The sequence below is a fragment of the Camelina sativa genome, chromosome 10 (genome assembly GCF_030686135.1).
Source record: "Camelina sativa cultivar CO46 ecotype springtype chromosome 10, ASM3068613v1".
NCBI lineage: Eukaryota > Viridiplantae > Streptophyta > Magnoliopsida > Brassicales > Brassicaceae > Camelina > Camelina sativa.
Genome location: NC_141889.1, coordinates 23,823,362 through 23,839,958, shown reverse-complemented (window position 1 = coordinate 23,839,958; position 16,597 = coordinate 23,823,362). Strand labels below are relative to the sequence as shown.

General features: G+C 38.4%; 1 non-coding gene and 1 pseudogene across 1 annotated transcript; both read right to left on the bottom strand.

Moving 5' to 3' along the window:
• Positions 1-10,575: 10,575 nt before the first annotated feature.
• On the bottom strand, positions 10,576-10,682 carry LOC147937254 (small nucleolar RNA R71). The gene has a single exon (XR_015569740.1). It is a non-coding gene; the product is annotated as a small nucleolar RNA R71 (small nucleolar RNA).
• Positions 10,683-14,643: 3,961 nt separating this feature from the next.
• LOC109126978 (protein GLUTAMINE DUMPER 7 pseudogene) lies at positions 14,644-15,429 on the bottom strand (annotated as a pseudogene).
• Positions 15,430-16,597: the final 1,168 nt, after the last annotated feature.

Genomic DNA, 16,597 nt, shown 5'->3' with positions numbered 1-16,597 from the left:
AAAATGTTTAGTTTATAAAGTTGCGTATACAATTTGTAATAGATAATTATCATGTTTAGTTTAAAAAGTTGCTTACAAAAGTTGACCATATAATAGAGTTGCTAAAGAAATCTAGAAAACGTGCTAATAATTATACAACGATTATAAAAGAAACATTAATTTTATAAGTCCTACGACTCAGACACCCCGCGAAATCGCAGAGAAGTATTTTACAAAAAAAGTAAATGATTTAAAATTTAAAATTATAGATTGTGAAATCATTTAAATATAAAAGAATATTTTGAATACATAAACATTAAATATAAACTGTTACTAAAAACACAACCATTGAAATAAAACTTATAAAACAAAAAAATTATGTAGAATATGTTGGAAATCCAATCTTGGTAAATAAGAGCTGAGATTAAGAAGAGAGAGCGACGATTAACGAAGGTGAAGAAGAGAAGAAGAAGAAGCGTGAGGAAGGGAGAGAGACTCATGTCTTTGTTTAAAATGTTTTGGACCAGTAAACATATTAGGCCCATTTCTATTAATGGGTTTAGTGGTTTATAAACCTTAGGTTAAAACTAAGTAGAGTATATATGTAGTGTAATGTGTACAATTAGATCTTTGATGTATTGTGTTTTTGGTGTCTTTTGTCTTTCATTTAATATTCATTTTGAGTCATTTGTCGCATCTTTGTCCGTTTTTTGTGTTTTTTTGGTCTTTTCTTGAGTTGTGATTAGGTGTGGAGACAATGTGCTAGATTCAGAGTCTTTTGGTTGGGTTCGAGCTTAACTGGAATAAAGAAGCAGGAAGTGACTTTTGGATATCTACAAGTTGAACTGAATCATGAAGTTTGGACAAGTCTAAAGAAGTCTGGTGAAGTCTATAAACAAGTCTAGGGAAATCTAGTGAAGTCTGTAGACAAGTTTGTTGAAGTCTGGAGAAGTTTATGGACAAGTCTGCTGAAGTGTAGAGAATTCTTAAGATGTCTGGTGAAGTCTGATGTCTTCCTGTCTGGGTTCTAGACACTTATTTCATTTTCCTGAATTTTCCTATTCTCATTTTTATTTTAATAAGGGTATAAATACCCCCAAAACCTAATGAGCATAGGAGAGGATATGTTCTACTTTTTTTTCTGAGTTTTTCTACACCTGGAGACTTTTGTAAGCCATTTCTGGAGATTAGAGATTCATCCTCTTTGACAATTTGGAGAAGATTTCTAATCTCTTTCCTCATTTTATTTCATCAATTTAATTATGTCTTTTTCATCTCTTTGCGTTGTTGCTTTCAATATGTGTGAGTAGTCACCTAATTGGGTTTTAGGGTTCTAAGTAGGGGATCAAATGATTTAATGGTTTAATTGTTGCTTGGGAATTCTATTTTCTTTGTGGTTCTTTGATTCATATGCTCTTAATGCTAGAATAGGACTGATCACCTTGTTCTAGATTCTAGGTCTTTCTATGCATCACAAGTGTTCGATAGAATGTCTGAACCAATATGAATTGAGAAATATTTCTCTAACCTGCGAAAGTTGATGATAGGGGATATTGTGAACTTAGTGAATTTGTTTGATAATACATATTTGATTAGGAGACTACAAATGAAAGTTTAGTAATTGAGTAGTCAAATTTAGTGATTAATACCTTGAAAGAGGGTTAGTCAAATCTTGTGTTCATGTTCTAGAACGGTTCTTAAAAATTAAATTCCTTGTTTCATTTCCCCATTGGTCATTGATCTCTGAAATACCCTATAGCCCAATGTTTTAATCCCATAAGTTAAATCGTTTTATTTATTGCATTTTTATTTACAATTTCTGAAACCAAACAAACAAACTTTCGTTCGCTTTAGCTATTTACAAGTCTCGCAAATCTTTAGTCTACCATTGGTCCTTGTGGATTCGACCCCGCATATACTGCCTTGCGGTTAAGTGTATCGGGTAAATACTCGAGCAATCAATCTTCTCCAAAAAGTTTAAGGAAAAAGTAAAGTTTTAAGTGACTAAACGAACATGGTATCAGAGCTATCAGATCTTGGTGTTTCCAAAGCTTGAAGAATCTGCACAAGAATAGAATATTGTCTAAGTTCGATGGGGAAGGAAAGAGAGCACTGCAAACTTTGCAACATGAATAATCACTGTGAAGAAGAATGTTACCTGAAGTGTAGGTACGAGACTCAGTTCTTATCCAAGCAATTCAGACCAAGAAGAGGGTGCTTTGCTTGTGGAATACCTGGACACCTTGTGAAAGATTGCCGAACCAAACAACAACATCAAGCCAGGCAATCCCAAGAACAACCAGAAGAGGATGCTGGCTTGTTTGATGTTGCGTACACTGTAGAGCAAACAAAAGTGATGAGGTATGGTTGATAGATAGTGGAGCAACTAACCATATGACTACAAAAGAAAGATTATTTACAACCATAGATAAATCATTTCAAGTACCTATTAGAATTGGAAATGGTGCTAGATTGATGACCACAAGGAAAGGAAACATTAAGGTTGTTGAGAATTGCAGACCCCGATTCACCTCTATAGTGAACCGCATACCGCGACTCTGCCCCTACTCCTCGTCTACTTTACAGATCAATATGCATAACATAAACAAAACACAAAGATTTAACGAGTTCCCCTCAGCAGAGGGTACATCTCGTGTGGGAACCTTCTCCCACAAATATCCACTATCAATAACTCAAGGTTTTACATAGTGTTTCATATACAAAGCTTAGAGAGAAACTACAAGGAAACCAGAAGAATAAAACATAGAGTATCTAGCTTTTCTTCTTCCCCTCTCTTTGTCTCTGGTTCAGCTCTCCCCTTCATCTATAACCCAGAAACACCTCTAGAACCCCAAAGAAGCAGCTCCACCTTCGTCTCTCATCAGAGTGTCATGAAGACACCTTAAACCTAGACAAGGTTATGTCCGGCTCTCAGCCCTTCGACCCCAGCCAAGCTTCTGCTCCTTTATCATGGTTCTGCGCACAACTTCAAGCTCCATGTACGACGCCCTGCGCATGCTCTCCGCATTGCGCCCTGTGTCTCTTCAGCGCTGTGCCCTACAGCCGCCACCAAGGTACCACCGGCTTCTTTAGTGCGTCTTTTTTTATTACTGCATGTTTCTTCAACCCTAGGTTCCCTTATATAGTGAAACCCTAGAGCTTATGTCGGTTTACCCTTGCAGACCATACAAACCGGATCATGAATGGGCTACACATCAATATAGGCCCAATTCATGATTCAGACCAAATAAGCCCATATGAAGCAAACATTTACAACAAACTCCACATTTTGCTTCATTTGGTCCAACTCCCAAAATCCCGTTTTTGTTGATTCTTCCTGAGAAGAGAAACAAAATATTGTCTTCTCCTGTAGAACCTGCAACTTCCAATGATCTTCATCTTCGTCCACCTTAGGAATTTTCTACTCCATCTTCAGAAACTTCAGGAGATTTGCGACTCTCTCGCAAGCTTCCTTCTCCTTATGGCAGTAATCCCACTTGTATACGAACTCTGACCACTGAATCAACATCCTTGAAGATACCCTTATCAACATTGATTGTTCCTTTGTGTTCTCCAATGTCATCCTCTGACATTGCTCTGAAATTCCCATCACCTATCGAATCCTTAGACTATCTTATGACTGTCCCTCTATTCAAAATTTCTGAAATTTCAGTCTGCAAAGCCATACAGCTTCTCCCTTGTTCTTGACAGCTTCGATGAATAGCTTACGATGCTCTTCATCTGTCCCAACAAGTTCATGCAACTCTTTACACAAATCATCTTCTTCAACCTTGTTTCTCCTGGTCTTAGAAACACTTATGAAGACCTTTACTTGATTCTCCTGTTTCTCACAACAGCTCCACCTAGAATCAGAACTTCTGATTCACTTATAGGTAACACCTGACTTGCTTGTGGACCTTTGATCTTGAACCTTTAGAATAGTAAAGCCTGAGATATCAACCTCTCAGAACACGATTACAACAATCACACAACCTCTTCCATGGTTTCTGATAAATGCCACAGACCTGTTATCATGATTGTATATCATCTGTATCCGTCTGCAGCCTGATTCACTTGGTCGACCTTTGATTCCTCTCATGTGCACTGAGCTTGAACAAAAATTTCCTTGAACCCCATGCAGAACACATGAATCATACATGCTTCAATCCTGAAACAATCCCTGATTCATCATGTAAACAATCTCAACTCAATGCATTACTCCTGAGATTGAGTTTACATCCAATATTTTTAACCAACTGACTCTTGAACTCAACTTGTATGATCTGACAGTACAAACTCTTGTTCAACCAGCAGCTTCTGAACCTCTGCTAGTTTTCCTGTAACAACCTTTAGTGTTTCAATCTAGAATCCCTGAAGCCACATCTGCTGTAACCTAACCCTGCAATAGTTTTTCAAAATTGCAGATCTTACCAAGAAGAAACTTGGTACCAACATCATACATTTTCTCATCATCCATCAATACCACCTTGACATGTCTTCACCATTGATGAATCCTCACTTACCCTCCATGTAAGTGACCTTCCTGAGAAACTTAATGATGTTGCTAGACCCACTAGTCTTCTACTAGTCTTGTCTATTATAACATGCATCTTTAACCAACAGAGATTTACTTGATCTTCCCCTTATACTCACATGCTTCCTTTTTAAGTGTCAACAAAAAATTTAAACTTCCTGCAAGTGATTCCTTCAGTAGATTCATCCACCAGATCATCTCTGTAGGTGCAAACAGGCGAACCAGACCTATTCTGTTTCTGATTCTCTTCTCAATGCAGATACACAACCCAGTCACCTTGCGCCAGCCTTGTAGATTCTTGCACTTACTTGCAAACTCTTGCACAGTCCTGCAACGTCTACAAAAGTCTTCTTGAGATTTTAAGTCACCTTGAAGAGCAAACTCCACCTTAACAAAGAAAATCTCACTGACTTCAACTTTGACTCTTGGTACTCTCTTCATTCCCATTCTCTGTAAACCTACCTTGATTGTAGTCTTTTCAAATCTCTGAAAACCTCATCCATTCCTGAGACTTAACCATTCACCTATCACCTCTCAAAACTAACCACTTCAACATAAATTATCTGGTCCATCTTCATACTCATCTGAATATTCGACACAACTTGTTAACATAACAACCCTCTTACACATAGATTCACCTCTCAAGGCGTCCCTTAGTAAATATGTGACTCCTATAGTTGTACATTCAACCAATTCTCGAACACCACTACACAGATTTTCAACAACAAAAAAACTGACTTTTCAATAGTTGAAGACGTCTACATCCTTGTGTTCTCCTAGTGTCTAGATTCCCTAAACTGAACAGTTTTGAGTATTCAGAAGCTTCAAAACATAATATCACATTTACCTTGTGATCGCAGCGGAAAACTGAACTTCTTTTTTGATAAGTTTTGAGCCTTTTGTATGATGATTTGATTCACCTTTCATAGCCATGAACCTGAATCAAACAATGCAGATAACTCCACTTTAGACCAACCCCATAATTTATTTAACCTTTGATCAAGAACACCTTCAAGATCATGAGTCTTCTGCAACAAGGCCCTTGATCCTTCTTGTATGCTTACAACGACATGCCTGAGTCTGTGAATTTTTGAGCCCGAGCTCTGATACCACTTGTTGAGAATCGCAGACCCCGATTCACCTCTATAGTGAACCGCATACCGCGACTTTGCCCCTACTCCTTGTCTACTTCACAGATCAATATGCATAACATAAACATGACACAAAGATTTAACGAGTTCCCCTCAGCAGAGGGTACATCTCGTGTGGGAACCTTCTCCCACAAATATCCACTATCAATCACTCAAGGTTTTACATAGTGTTTCATATACAAAGCTTAGAGAGCAACTACAAGGAAACCAGAAGAAGAAAACATAGAGTATCTACCTTTTCTTCTTCCCCTCTCTTTGTCTCTGGTTCAGCTCTCCCCTCCATGTATAACCCAGAAACACCTCCAGAACCCCAAAGAAGCAGCTCCACCTTCGTCTCTCATCTGAGTGTCATGAAGACACCTTAAACTTAGACAAGGTTATGTCTGGCTCTCAGCCCTTCGACCCCAGCCAAGCTTCTGCTCCTTTATCATGGTTCTGCGCACAGCTTCAAGCTCCATGTACGACGCCCTGCGTCTCTTCTGCGCTGTGCCCTACAGCCGCCACCAAGGTACCACCAGCTTCTTTAGTGCGTCTTTTTTGATTACTTCTTGTTTCTTCAACCCTAGGTTCCCTTATATAGTGGAACCCTAGAGCTTATGTCGGTTTACCCTTGCAGACCACACAACTCGGATCCTGAATTGGCTACACACCAATATAGGCCCAATTCATGGTTTAGAACAAATAAGCCCATATGAAGCAAACATTTACAACAGAGGTGATGACCAAGAAGGGTGTGCGAGTAATTAAAGATGTGTTTCTGGTTCCAGGAATAGATAAAAACTTGTTAAGTGTACCTCAGATGGTAAGAAATGGATATCAAGTTTTTTTTGTGGGAACCAAGTGCATAATCTCTAACCAAAGGAGAGATAAGGTGGCAGAATTAGAAATCGTAGAAAAGGCCTACCTGCTCAGATGCAATTGGCTACGGAGAGTTCGAGGATGGCCATGAAGGAGAACAATTCTGAATTATGGCATAAAAGATTGGATCATTCAGGTCTCCACAACCTACAAAACCTACAAGCAAATCAGATGGTCAAAGGATTACCAAAATTCAAAGTTATTCAAGATACTTGTGAGGCTTGTGTCAGAGGTAAACAATGCAGAGATCAATATCCAAAGGTGTCATAAACCAAGTGTGATGAAGTTCTCGGTCTAATCCACACAAATGTTTGTGGACCAATGCCAACACCATCATGCAATGGCAGCATGTACATATTTACATTCATAGACGACTACTCTCACATGGTGTGGGTTTACTTTCTCAGGCTGAAATCATATACTTTTGCAACTTTCAAAAGGTTCAAAAATCTGGTAGAAACACAAACAGGTCGACGGATAAAGAAGATAAGATCAGATAGGGGAGGAGAGTTCAAGTCAGAACAATTTACAAGGTTCTTAGAAGAGAATGGAATTGAAAGACAATTCATTGTAGCATACTCACCTCAACAAAACGGGGTTGCAGAACGCAGAAACAAAACCTTGATGGATATGGCAAGAAGCATGTTAAAAGATAAGAGGATGCCGAACGAGTTTTGGGCTTAGGCAACATTCACAGCTGCTTATCTTCAAAACAGACTACCTACCAGAGCCCTTCACCAAATGACCCCACTTGAAGTCTGGAGCGGACATAAACCTTCAGTCAACCACCTTAGAGTGTTTGGTTGCATATGCCATGTATGGATTCCTGCATGAAAGAGAAGAAAACTTGATGATAGATCAGAGAAAGGAGTTTTCATGGGCTACAGTAGTGTGAGTAATGATATAGAGTTTATGTGATGATTACTAAGAAAATAGAAGTGTCAAGAGATGTTGTCTTTGAAGAACATAAAAGCTGGAATTGGAAAACTAAAGAAGAATGTGAGAAGCAATCTGAGATGGAATCTAACACCATACCAAAGCCAAGCAATGAATCACATGCGAGAGATGACACAAATCCAGAAACTAGAACTCACACAGAGGTGGGTTGATATTCCATAAGTCCCATACCATTTCAGTTGAGTGAAGGAGTATCTGAGATTGGGAGTTCATCCAGAATTATACACAAGGTGAAAATGCAGAGTGATGTTTATCGAGAATTAGAAAGAGAAGAAAATGAAGCAGACCAGATTGAAGAAGCTTGCTACCTCACTTGGGAAGAACCTGCCATTTTTGAAGAGGCCATAGGTTATCAAGAATGGAGAGATGCTATGGATGAAGAAATTACCAACATCAACAAGAATGAAACTAGGGACTTAGTGGAGAGACCTGCAGACATCTGTGAAGTGGATATACAAGATAAAGACTGATGAGTATGGTAAAATACAAAAACTAAAGGCAAGACTAGTTGCTCGTGGATTCACACAAACCTATGGAGAAGATTATGGAGACATCTTTGCCCCAATGTCTAGACACAACACTATCAAGACTTTAATAAATGTGGCTGCACAAAATAAATGGAAGTTGCATCAAATAGATGTAAAATCTGCCTTATTAATTGGAGAAATCACAGAGAAAGTTTATGTTGAACAATGATATGTGTATATTTTACACTCTTTCATCATGCATTTTATCATTCATTATGTTCTCTTAACTCGTTGTTTTGCATTGTTTTCAGTCTCTTTTGGATAATATGCATATTTAGGTAGTCTTTGCATTGGTTTTGCATGAATCTTGCATATTTGAGTTATTTCAGGTGTTTTAGGAGATGTCCAAACCATCAAAAGCAAACAGGGAGCAGGAGAGCAGTCCAGCGACCCAACCTTCCACGATTTTAATCGAGTCGAGTGAAGATTTTACGTTGGGATTCAGCTTTCTACGTTTTCATCAAAGATGTAGAGAATCGAGTCATCTTTCCAATGCCGTTGATTTCAAGCCAATCGGAGGCGTGGTTCAAAATTTATCAACATTTTAGTGGATGCACGTACGTTCTGAATTCCGACTCGACAGAGCTCCCACTCGATCGAACATGTTAGCAGCGACTCGACCAAGACGTCTCAGGAGGGCTCCTGAGTACGCTCACGATGCGACTTGATCAGCAGCTCCCAGACAACACTTTTCAAGCTGCCTCTCAATCGACGATTTCAAGCTGCCTCTCAATCGACGATTTCAAGCCGCCATTCGATCAAACATCCTAGACCCCGACTCGATCGACACTCTCATGGCGCGACTCGATCGACGCTATTAAACCGATGTCCTGGTTTTGTTCTGAAGACGTCCGAGAAGGGTTCCTGAACCGACCCTCTATCTTGTCGTTTTATGTTTTAGGGTTTTCCATGTTTTACTCTAAATACATTTTGTTAAGTCTTCACCTAAGACATCTCAATTTTCCTTAAGGTTTACTAGCCACCTAAAACGTTCTCTGATCTTGTATTCCAGATAGCTTTGATTTTATAGAGTTTTTATATTAGATTTCTTATGCAAAGTTTTTCACCTAATTATTATCTATCTCATGATGCTTGATTCAATGCTTTCCGAGATTGTATCTTTGATGATGGTTTATGGATCTGAGTAGTGTTAGAGTTCTTGAGGATGGGATAGATTAGGTGGAGGATCTTAATATGTAGGGTGTTTAAGTTTAGATTCGTAAATTCCCTTCTGGACTAGAGTTAGAAATACTAGTTTCTCTCTGATCAATTGGAACTAGGTCTTAGACATTTCCGCACCCAAAAAGTGTTTGATGAAATGTCTAACCAACTAGTGCCAGAGACTTGCATTTCTAGCCCAAGAGATTAGTTGTCTAGGGTCTTTGTTGACGTGAATGAACTGGTTCGTCATGCCTGCTTGACCATGTTTCTCTAGCAGGTTTGGAAGTGTTCGAGTTTGAGTAGCTTCTACCAAGAGATTGGATTAGCTACGTTATGATGTTCATTGTCTAAAAATAGTTTGCTTGTGGCATGTTAAACACTTTGTAGACTAGGAGACTCCGCCGACATCAATTACTCCCATCCTTAGGACTTCTATCTTTTTGATTAATATTGCATTTCTGTTCTTGCTATCTAGTTCATGTTTAAAATCGTTTTATGCTTTAACTCATTCAGTTTTGCTTCTTGTCATGCATGTTCGTTTCTAATCTTGTAGTTCATTTTCGTTTTGCATTATTATCATTCTAGGAATGTTAGACATAAACACACTCTTCGAATTTGCTTGACTTGTGATATTTTGATTGCATGTTGAGTGATAGTAAGGTTTCCCAACTGGATTGACACCTTAAGTATTACAACTGCATAAGGTTAATTGAACCTACTAGGACACACGAAAATCCTAGTATCAATTTGGCGACGTTGCGATTTGGGATTCGTTTTGCTACATTTAAGATTTCAAGTTTTGCAAGATTAAGTTCTGTTACACTTATCATTCTGAGTACTGGCTTGTTTTGGTTGTATGCTTGTTTGTTTTGCATCTCAGGTACTTGTTGATTGCAAAGTTGCATGCACACCAGAGCAAAAGGGCATCAGAATCTCCTTTGTGCTATCGACGACATCAATCGGTTACAAAGACCACGACAAGCTCGTCATCTCACTGATCATCCCGCACCAGTCACTATGGAACAACAGAATTAACCAAATCCGAGACCGCGAAAAATTGGTGTTGGGGATGCACCAAACACTCATACTCAGCGTGCTGGAATCGTCCCTCCCGCCGTGCAGAATAACAACTTCGAAATCAAAGGCAGTCTGATCTCCATGATCCAGGGAAACAAGTTTCATGGGTTGCCTATGGAGGATCGACCATTTAGACGAGTTCGACCGTCTGTGCAGTCTCACCAAGATCAACGGCGTGAGTGAGGATGGTTACAAGTTGCGCCTCTTCTCATTCTCCCTGGGAGACAAAGCTCATCAATGGGAGAAAAACCTTCCCAAGAGATCAATCACCACTTGGGATGGTTGCAAGAAAGCATTCTTGGCCAAGTTCTTCTCCAACTCCAGAACAGCACGTCTTAGGAATGACATTTCTAGCTTTACTCAGAAGAGCTCAGAATCATTCTGTGAAGCCTGGGAGCGTTTCAAGGGTTACCACAGCCAGTGTCCACACCATGGTTTCAACAACGTGTCACTGCTAAGCACTCTATACCGTGGTGTACTTCCAAAATTCGCATGCTGCATAACACCACTTCTAACGGTAACTTCCTGAACAAAGACGTTGATGAAGGATGGCAACTGATTGAGAATCTCGCCCAATCTGACGGCAACTACAATGAAGACTATGACCGCACGGTTAGAGGCGACGCTAGGTCTGAGGAGAAGTATAAGACAGACCTTAAGAATGTCAATGAGAAGCTTGACCACCTCTAGCTAAGTCAGCAGCAGACTGTCCATTTCGTATCTGAGGATGACCATTTTCAAGTTCAGGATGGGAAGGGTGAGCAGTCTGAAGCAATCAACTACGTCCATAATCAAGGTGGACACAACAAGGGTTATAACCCCTACAAGACAAACCCCAATTTGTCTTACCGGAGCACCAATGTTGCAAATCCACAAGATCAGGTGTACCCTCCTCAGCAGCAACAACAAGGTCCGCAAAAGCCTTTTGTTCCTTACAATCAATGATTCGTGCCTAAGCAACAGTTCCAGCAAGGTTATCACGCTCCTTCCGGACCACCACCAGGATTTTCACCTCAACAAGTTCAACCTACTCAAGCTCCAGATCAAGAAATGCAGCACATGCTGCAACAACTTCTTCAAGGTCAAGCTAGTGGTTCTCTGGATACCGCTAAGAAGTTTGCTGAACTCAGTCAGCGGATGGAATGTTCTTACAATGATTTGAATATCAAGTTTGAAGCTCTTAACTCCAAGATGAAGTATATGGAAGCCAAGACTGTTTCTACTTCTACCCCAACAACTGGCCAACAACCTGGAAAAGCAGTTCAAAACCCCAAGGACTATGCTACTATGCATGCCATCACCACCCAAGCTGTAGATGTACGGCTCACTGAGGACACTGAGAGTTTAGATGGGGAGGATTTTCATCAAGATGAAGTTCAGATACAAGATCCTGTCGAAGTGCTCAAGGATCCAATTAAGTCAGCCAAGCAATTTGATCCTGAAGCTACTAAAGAACCCGCTGCTCCAAAGGATAAACCTGTGAGATTCATTCCTCCACCATACAAGCCACCTCTACCATTTCCAGTGAGGTTCAAGAAGCAGCTTACTGAGAAGTATAAAACTCTGTTCGAAAAACAAGTCAATGAGATTGAACTTAGGATGCCTTTGCTTGATGCACTTGTGCCTCAATATCAAAAGTTTTTAACTGATTTGGTAACAGAAAGGACAAAAGAGAAGGAGGAGATAGCTAAAGGAGCTCAAGCTAAGGCTCTGGAAGATGAGAGGATAGTGCATGACATAGGTGGGGTTATTCATGAATGCAAAGCTGTTATTCAGAAGATTATTATCCCAAAGAAGCTAGAGGACCTTGGTTCTTTCACCTTGCCTTGTTCTCTAGGTCCATTGGCCTTCAAAAAGTGCCCATGTGACCTTGGTGCTTCAGTAAGCCTCATGCCACTCTCTGTAGCTCAGAGGCTAGGATTCAACGAATACAAGTCATGTAACCTCAGCTTCATATTGGCTGATAGGACTAATAGATTGCCTCATGGTCTATTAGAGAACCTGCCCATTAAAATTGGACAAGCTGAGATTCCTACTGACTTTGTGGTGCTGGGAATGGATGAAGAGCCTAAAGATCCACTAATCCTGGGAAGACCTTTCTTAGCTACAGCTGGAGCTGTCATTGATGTCAAGAAGGGGATGATTGATCTCAATTTGGGTAAAAACTTCAAGATGAAATTTGATATCAAGGATTCTAAGAAGAAACCAACTATTGATGGACATACATTCGTGATTGAAGAGAAAGATCAGAAAGTTGGATCTGACATCTTTGAGGGTGTGAATGAGGCAGAAACAGAGGTTTTGGTAACCAAAGAGAAAACTCAAAGGGTCACTCAACCATGCTGCAACTCGCGTGCAATCGATACCCTCCCTAAGCGTCGAGACGTACCTCCTAAACTTCACCAACCACAATAGACAAGTCTTCCCGCGCTTGACAGGTTGTCTGAGCTCCAAACAACCAAGATTCTAGCTGATGCAGTGGGGGAGTAAACAACCATGGTGAAGGAGATGAGTGGGCAAATCATGCAGCTCGAGGGTAAAGTTAAAATTTCTTCTCTAAGAAAAGCAAGGCCGAGGTTTGGAATACTGAAGAAGAGCAGTTCATCTGTTGCTGAACCTGGACAGAAAGTTAAGAAGTATCTAGCTAGACAAGACGTACCAGAGGGGAGCTCATCACCTCTCTATGAACCTCCCAAAGCATAAGGAGTATGCAAAGTCAAGCTCAGAGACTTTAAACAAGTTCACTTGGGAGGAAGTCCCAAATGTATCTCTGTAAATACAATTTAGGATTTGGTGTTTTTAATTTTTGTTTTTAGTTTTCTTCTTTTCAGGAATCTGCAGAAGGGAATATGGACAACTAAAGTGGAAAAGAAAAAAAATCAAGTTGGCAGTTGCGAGAGGCACCAGAAAAAAACAATGGAAATAGCAGTGTGTTGGGTTTTACAGACGTGGAATGAAGCACCAAAAGAGGAGCTCTGACTCGACAGACTCAGGAGACTGCGACTCGATCGACCTCGGCTACGAAGCTCCAAAGTCGACTCGACTGGATCTCTGCAACTCCAACTCCTCTCTCATCTTTACGTCTTCACGCGACTTGACCGATGGCAAAATTTGACTCGATCCGCCTCTCTCAACTACCGACTCGATCGACATCCTGGACCACCACTGCTACATGTCGTCATCGTGTACAAGCTCCGACAAGGCGCTGAGTCAAGCAGAGCAGTGAAACGCTCTAGTAAAAACAAATCTCGTGGCAAGAAGCCAATGGAACAGAGGCATGAGGTTAGCGGCTATGAGATGGAGCAGAACGTTTATCGAAGACATGCAGTGCGACGACCAGCATAACGTTGATCAGAACACGCAAACGGTTGAGCAGAAAGTCGACCAAGCAGCTGAGGCCACTCTTGCGGATCCTGAACAAGGCGAGGGACAACGTCAGTACCACGCTCCTCCTTGGGCGAGCACTGACTCCTCCTTTTACTACTGAGGTACTCCTACCATTCCTTTGTCTATAACATTTCATTCATGCATTGGTTTTGTTGTGATTCTCAAATCCTTCTTCAAATTTCTCTTACACAAGGGACTGTGTAATTTAAGTTTGGGGGAGGGTTTGAGATGATGTATCTGATGATGTTTTCTGTGATTCTTATTTCAAATTTTTGCATCATATCATGTTTGAGTCTGCATTCATCTATTTGCATAGAAAAACCAAAATATCCGTATGTTGCCTAGAGTCTTCTTCTTCAAATTCATGGTCGTATGCAACTGATTTAAAGATCGAAACTTTTAACAAAGACGAGTACGACGAACATAGTGAATCGATTATGCAAAGAGATTGAAATCGACACACAATACAAATTACGGTGAACAGGGTGTATCAATGGAGATTACGGTGACTTTCACTTTCCAATGGTGGAGAAGAAGTCTTCAAGCGACACAGAGTATAAATACTTATATGCGTTTGTAAAAGATGTCAAGAAAACACTTTAGGTCAGCTGGTTATTTCACGTCTTCATAAGTTAGAGCTTTAAGGTAAGCAGTTCGAGCCTCTTCTTTGTTATTATTCTGTTAGATCATTTAACGACGTGCCTTATACGGCTAAGTCAACGAAAGTTTAAGATTAAACTAGAAAGTCAATCAAAATTAGAGTTTTATTTCAACATATACAAAGTTGATGTTTTTTTCACCATTTTTGCAAAGTTCAAATATATATCCGTCTATAAAAATTCAAATCACATCATATGCTGAAAAAATCTAAAATTTTATTAATTTTTTGTATTAAATAGTAATTAAAATAATAAAATATAAGATTAAATAAAAGTGAAACGAGAATTATATTTTAATCTAACATATTAATTTAAATTAGGTATATAAATTTTAGGAAATTAATATTATCAAATAAGGAAATAATTGTGTTTGGTTGTAATAATTGTAGAGAATTTAGTTGGGACTTGTTTGGATACAAAAATAAGAGAGGATGACACAAAAATGTACTTCAAACATGTTAAGTTAGATGGTGGCGTCATGTGCATCGAACCCAATGAACAAACATATCGGAAGAAAAATCTAGCGATTTTGGACATGATTATTCTAGACAATATTGGTCATGCATTGATCTTGGTTGGCTTGGCTAAGAAGGTAGGGTTATCATTACTAGCCATTATAACAACAATCTTTGGTTCCATATCTAATGGCTTCAACACTTGCTTCTTTCCTTGTTTCTCTTGCTCTTCGATGCAAGAATTCGAAGCGTTTTGCTTGTGGTAGCAAGCATAAGCCATAGCGATTAATGAAACCGCAAAGAGCCCAAACATTACACCCCACGCACAAATCTTAGAGAGAACAGGAGAGTTCAAATTCTCTAGCCCGGAGTTAACTGGGACCATTGAACTGCTGTCCAGACTCATTTTCTCGTTGTTAGCTTGAAATCTGATCTTCCCTGCCTATTTCACCACTTTTTGCTTCTCGAGTTTGTGGGCTTTATTTATAAATATATGGTCTTACCTACCAAAAAGTGAAAGGTTTTGCACAGTATTTAGATGCCAAGTTGCCTTCTGAGTTTTAGTCCTAAAAGGATTTATTCTTTCTTGAACACTTGAGATATTCTTGTCTCGCTTTTCTTATCAACCTTATGTCCTTTGTGTTTGTGAAGTTAATATTTTCTTATAATCTTCTAATCAGTTTATTAAAACAGAAAAACTTATTTTCTTATTATATATCGATCTGTGAGTTGATGTTGACTCTATCGAGATTTTGTACAAGACATATAAAAGTACATATGAATAGTTTTCTTGTCATATTTTGACATGTAAAAGTTAATAATTTGATTAAAAATATATGTATTTCGTTTTTAAAAATATTAATAATGTAAAAGGATAATTATCAAAAATTACATAATTTATAAAAAATAAAAAGTTTAAAAAAAAATAATTATAAGGAAATTATATATATATATATATATTTCATAAAATTTGAAATTATAATATTATTTACTTATTTTTAATTTAAAGTTATTAATTCTACAAAAAATATAGAAAAGGAGATTAAGGAAAATATATTGTTAATTATCAATTCTAAATTCTGTAAATACTCACTACTATATAAACATCGTCGCATATTTAAATAATTAATTCAAAAATACTAGTTTCAACTTTATTTAACTAGAAATTTTTTTTAATGGGAAGATAAATTTTTCTTATTTTTTTAAACCAAAATTTTCTCATATTTTCTCCTTTTTCAATTGGGAATAGGTAAGGTTAATATGTTAACCTAAAAAAAAGATTAGTATATGCGTCTTCTTTTGCTAACACTGTATTTTAAAATTTATTATAGTATTTTTAGATTGTTTTATTTAATTTATATTTTTGTCTTTGCATTATTTGGGATTCATATACTATCTTTTTTTTTTGTCAAACGGATTCATATATTATCATGCTTATAATTTTCTATTGTTTCTTTAGTTATACCAAATTATTTTTTTTCTAATTTCTCAACCTTGATTAGGTTGGTCATAAACCTTTTTTTTTTGCAAACATAATTATTATCATTATTCATTCAATCCCAAAGGGAGATAACGAGTAGAAGCGATTTATGTTTTTCCAATCTATCAATCTATGTAGCCAAATCATTTTTTTAAAACTTTTCCGTAAACCAGGGTGTCACGGTCTTTAAGCTCCTATGGATCTATGTACAATGTGCACACAAAAAAAAAAACCACAAGCTTACAACAAACATAGATATATAAATTGGAAAAACATAAATCGTTGTTGATAGATCCATATGAGCTTAAAGACTGTGACACTCTGGTTTACGGAAAGGTTTAAAATAAATGATTTGGCCACATATGTCATCAA